Source organism: Egretta garzetta, unplaced genomic scaffold (genome assembly GCF_000687185.1).
Source record: "Egretta garzetta isolate BGI_Z169 unplaced genomic scaffold, ASM68718v1 scaffold119, whole genome shotgun sequence".
In the NCBI taxonomy this organism is placed as follows: Eukaryota; Metazoa; Chordata; class Aves; order Pelecaniformes; family Ardeidae; genus Egretta; species Egretta garzetta.
In genome coordinates this window covers 309,057-314,824 of record NW_009260794.1, presented here as the reverse complement: position 1 = coordinate 314,824, position 5,768 = coordinate 309,057, and positions in this window count along the sequence as shown.

Genomic DNA, 5,768 nt, shown 5'->3' with positions numbered 1-5,768 from the left:
TCATTCGTTTTGTATATTCTGTATATTCTGTTATCATTCTCATTATTACTAATATTATTATTTTCTCTTATTAAACTGTCTTTATCTCAGCCCTCGGCTCTAACCTTTTATTTTCTTCCTGATTCTCTCCCCCATCCCACTGAGGGAGGGGGGGAGTGAGTGAGCGGCTGCGTGGTGCTTAGTTGCCAGCCAGGTTAAACCACGACACCTACATAAATGTTGTGGAAAATGTCCTAATCTTTGCAGGCCGAGCTCAGTTTCTGACCAGAAGCCTCCAGTGCCACTTCAGGTCTGAAAAGCTTTATTTTTTTTCTATTTTTTTCCTGTTTGCTTAGTTTCCAGTTTACCACGTCCCTCCAAGCCCAACCACCCAATCAATTCTTTACCCATATGCCTGTGCAACCATGCAGAATGCACTGTCCTAACTTGTGATGCAAGAGGACATGCTAAGGGACACACCCCTCAACCAACGTGAGGCTAAGCACCCTTTAGTTCCCCAGCTCATCCGTTGGGATTTCTCGAAATACGCTTGCAACATGTGATTTTTGTCAGTCTTCAGGGAGTTTCCCTCATCTCCTTCACCTTTCAAAGATGAGGATGAGTGATTTCCTTGGGGTCAGCCTCAAGGTACAATGGCCTTGAAGACCTTGCTGGGAATGACTGAGACAGAGAGGACACAAAATAGGTCAGACCTCCCTGCATCTCCTCTCACAGAATTCACAAGTGGCCCCACATAACCTGTGTTTATTTCCCCCTCCTATTTCATTGTCACTACAGTGCAGGATGACACCGGTTTTCATATCCCTGACCAGCTCTTAATGCTTTGCAAGGATCTGATTCAGGAGTGCATCATCTCTGTTGGTCCAGCTGGTGGCTTTCGTCAGAAATTGCTCCAACATCCTCCAGAGAACTATTGGTCTATTTTCAGGGTGCTCCGTACCCCTTCCAAGGAATGTCAGGGTAATTAATGTCCCAAGAAAGAGCCCCCAGTCACTGATGAGAAAAATTCCATGAGTTGCTGAAGTAAGAGCTTGATTGCAGGTTCTTTATCTCCCACCACGATGTCGCCCTAACTGTCCTCTTCTCTGATCCTCACCCACAAGGCCTCACCCAACCTGTTTGCCCTCCCAGCAAGGAGCTCTATACACCCAAGAAGCTCCTTCACACAGAAAGTATTCCTATTCTGATGCTCTGAGCCTGTGTCTTGTGAAGAACTGTTGGTTTTCGTATCAACTTTAAGGTTACCCGAAGGATCATGCAGACACCCTGCTGCCTGCAGGTCAAGGAAACACAGCACACAAAGTATGGATGCTCCAAGTGACGTAGTTTAATTTTGAGCCCTAAGTTTTATAGCAAGGGCACATTCCAGTCCTGCCAATCACTGTGTGGTCACGGTGATGCCCTCTTGCTCCTCCTCTTCTTGGCCTTGCGATTACTGCCCACTCGGCTTCTGCATTTCTTGCATACCACAAAGAACCTTTATCCAGCCATTGCAGGATGCAAGCTGTGTGAGGTGTCCCACTATGCCTCCCAAGTTATTCCATCAATGTCACAGCTTGTGACAGACCACAGAGGTCCAGCTCTTCCTGCCTCTTCCCAGTCCAAGGACAGTGTTGCACATCTGGGCTGCAGCCCCCGAGTTGTGTTTCCAGGGCCAAGCTCAGACTTGTCATGGTGAACAGTGATACCAAGCACCCAAGAGTCCAAAGCAAAAGCTTTGCTTCATGACAGAGTCATGCTGGAGGGGATGGCAGAGGGCATGTGTCGTGGTTTAACCCGGCTGGCAACTAGGAACCACGCAGCGGGGGGGGGGGGAGGGAAGTAAGACCCGTGGGTTGAGATAGATACAATTCAATAAGAGAGAAGAATTACAATAGTAATAATAATAATGGTAAGAGAATGTACAGAATATACAAAACAAGTGATGCACAATGCAATTGCTCACCACCCGCTGACCGATGCCCAGCCCGTCCCAAGCAGCGATCACTCCCTCCAAGCCACGATCACTCTGCCCAAGCTGCAATCACTCTCCCTGCAACCAACTGACTAACTCCCCCTGAGCATGATGTTTTATGGTATGGAATAGCTCTTTGGTCAGTTTGGGTTAGCTGTCCTAGCTGTTCTCCCTCCCAGCTTGTTATGGTGGGGCGTCCTGGTGTCTCACACAGCACTAAAGGCCTGGATTTGGCCATCAGATGAGCAGATGCCCTGGAGCAGGTCAGGCTGCGCAGGGCTGTGCGAGACAGCGACTGTTACAGACAATGGACAGCCAGTAAATACAACTAAAGGAGGGGAGGGAGAGAAAGGCTTCCCTCTCCCTCTGGCACAGAACTCCATTGGGTCAGCTGAACACCTCGATAGGCAGCCCTGAGCAGCATGAGTATGGAGAGGTTGTGATGTCCTAACTGTGGGCATCTGCCGTCATTTCATCTGGCATCCTCACCAGGCTGCAGGATGATGCCCCCAGATGTTTCCCAGTCTCTCAGTTCTGCTCCATTATGGTGGATGATATCTGGCCCCTCAAATATCACCAGGTGTTTGTCTGTGAACTCCTGGTCTCCATCTCCATCAGTGAGACTGAGCCTCCATTGACTCAGCTGATTCCCTTCCCTCAGCATGGGTAAAGGACATCCCTCCCCATCAGTGTCCAGGACTCCTGCCTAAGGATGGGAGAAGTAAGGGGGATTCTCAGACCTAACTGTGTCTCTGAGAGGAGATGATACTACAAGAAAGACTTGTCTCTCCCCAGCTGCGTGAGGGAACATCAGGGATTAATTCAGCCTGTTTCAATCAGTTTCCCCTGGAGCCCCAGGGACACCTGGAGGGAGCCCAGAGGGAGCAGAGCAAGTGCTGCCTTGGGCTGGTCCTGTGCTGCTGAGCTGGGCTGGGCTCCTGGGATGGAGGGAACTCATGACAAGTGGGCAGCGATACAGAGAGACAGCTCTGTCCAGGAGCAGCTCCTCTGCAAAGTGCAGCAGGGCTGAGAGCACAGCCTGCAGGCACAGAGGGGAGAGAAGAGAAGTGAGAGAGCTGTTACAGGCTGTGTGGGGTGGGCAAATGGTGAGAGCTCACTGCAGGACAAATCTACACTGTCCTTAACACCGTAAGTCTCTGGCTTCAGGGCAATACCCAGGTGTCCTGGAGGGGTCTCCTAGAGCTCTCACATCTCGCTGCAATGAGGATCTGGCAGGATGGTGCTCAGGTTTCCTTTATTGTGGAGAACAACATGCTCCAGGGCAGGGTTTCCCTGCCACACTATCTGAGGGACAAGGCATGAAAGGTCCCTTCTCCAAGAGATGGCTGCAAGGGTGGGAAGCTGGGGTTACAGCTGGGGGTGCCCAGGGCTGGCGCGGTCCCAGCACCCCAGGGGGCTCTGTGACAGGGCCGGGACGCTGCCGCCTGCCTGGGTCAGCACTCAGCCTGCCCAGGGAGCTCCCTGCAGTACTCTGGGTATAAGCACTGGTTGGAAGGTGTGATGCCTGGCAGGACAGGGTCCTTCTACAGTCCAGAGGGTGCTGCATGGGTCAGAGATGCTCACAGCTCCAGATCATCCCAGGGCATTTGCAGAGGGTCCTGTTGAAAAGGACCTCAGGGCAGCATTTGCCTGAGTGGGGAGGAGGCTGTGGTTTGAGTTTTCTACTCTTTGTTGGCTGGGGGACAGTGGGAGATGGGAATTAATTTCTCCACTCTGGTGAAGGCATGGAGAGCCCAGTTCTCATCAGGACTTATCTGAGCTGCTCCTGAGCCCCTGCAGACACAGAGATGGCCCTGGGCAGCGCCCTGCTGCCAGCAGGGGTCTGCAGGGCAGAGCTGAGCATGCAGTAGGTGGGATGGGTTATGTGAGCACAAACAGGGAGGAGTTGGGGGACAGAGAAACAGCTGCTGGCAGGGACAGCTCCAGGCAGCAGAGACGTTTATTGGCAGGGAGTGAGAAGGAGCTGCTGCCAGAAATACCTTGGGAGTAGGGATTCAGACACCTCCTTGCCATCCCCTGCACTGCAGATGCCTTCCCCGGAGCAAGTCCCTGACATGTTCCGCCACCTGGCAGAGCCTTCATGTCAAAGGCCATGTGGTCCACGTCAGAAGTGGAGTTACCTCCTTGGGAGATGGACCCCTGATGAGGGCAGACTCCCAAGTACCCACCTGCTTGTCCCTGTACTGCCTCCATTCACAGGAGGATTGGGGAATTTCTCCATTTTCCCCCTCCTCTTCACGTTGCTTTTGTTCCCAGCTCAGGCGGGAGCTCCAGGCAATGCTGTTTGCAGGGCTCATAGAGCCAGCTCTCCATTCAGGACATAGAATCTTCAGGACATTCAGTTATTTCCCTGGAGGTCCTGCTCTGCTGAAGGCTGCCTTCCATCAGGGCACAGCTCTCCCATTCCATCTCTGTGTTACCCAGCTGCCCCTCAGTACTAAGGCCATGGAAATGCTTCTGGAAGGCTGCCTGCAAGCAGCTGTGATGATCCCTCTTCTGGGAGAGCTGAGAGATTCCTCAGGTAGCAGGAGACAGCAGGAGGAGTTTGGAGATGTGCCCTTGGGAACTGGACTCACCTGCTCTCAGCACTGCCCAGTTTCTTCTCAGGGGAACAACCTGGTGCAATCTCCCTCCAGCTCAAAGAGGTGCCAGCACAGGGCAGCTGAGCTCAGGGCTGATGGACAGACTGGCTATCCTCACTCTGCAGAAAGGGACAGTCCTTTGGCTTTGTAGGACCCTTGGATACAAGCAGAAATGCTAGTGATCTCTGCCTTAAAAATACCCCTCGCTGTGGTGGGGACAGTAGAACCAGGAAACAAAACAAAATCCCCACAGCTCTGCTCTGCAATTCGGTGAGTTGTGAGTGACAATGCTGAAAAGCTCTTTCATAGCACGAGTGGAATTTTATTGAACAACACTCCAGCTTGCTATTTATCTGTTATTGTAGGGCAGATCAGACTCCTCCACATCCCAAATCAGAGCCCTCTGCTCCTTGGGGCATCCTCAGCCAGCACCCACCAGAGCTCACAAAAGTGACCAACCAAAGCTCTTTCTGAAAGAGGAAAGGAGATATAGGGGTTTCCCTTGAGAACTGAAATAGGTTCTGAGGCGTCTACCACAACTTATCACTGCCTTTTCCTCCTTTGACAGTCCCAATGCCCAGAGGCAGCAGATGTCCAACAGCAGCTCCATCAACCAGTTCCTTCTCCTGGCATTTGCAGACATGCGGGAGCTGCAGCTCTTGCACTTCTGGCTCTTCCTGGCCATCTACCTGGCTGCCCTCCTGGGCAATGGAATCATCATCACCTCCATAGCCTGCGACCACCACATCCGCACCCCCATGTACTTCTTCCTCCTCAACCTCTCCCTCCTCGACCTGGGGTCCATCTCCACCACTATCCTGAAATCCATGGCCAATTCCCTCTGGGACATTAGGGACATCTGTTACTTTAGATTTGCTGCTCAAGTCTTTTTTTTTATTCTTTTGCGCTACTGCAGAGTATTCCCTTCTCACCATCATGGCCTATGACCGCTACGTTGCCATCTGCAAACCCCTGCACTACAGGACCTGAGCAGCAGAGCTTGCGTCCACATGGCAGCAGCTGCCTGGGTCAGTGGGTTCCTCAATTCTCTTCTGCACACAGTCAATACATTTTTCCTCCCTCTCTGCAAGGGCAATGCTGTGTAGCAGTTCTTCTGTGAAGTCCCCCAGATCCTCAAGCTCTCCTGCTCAGATACCTACGTCAGGGAGATTGGGCTTCTTGTGTATAGTGCCTGTTTACTCTTTGGCTTT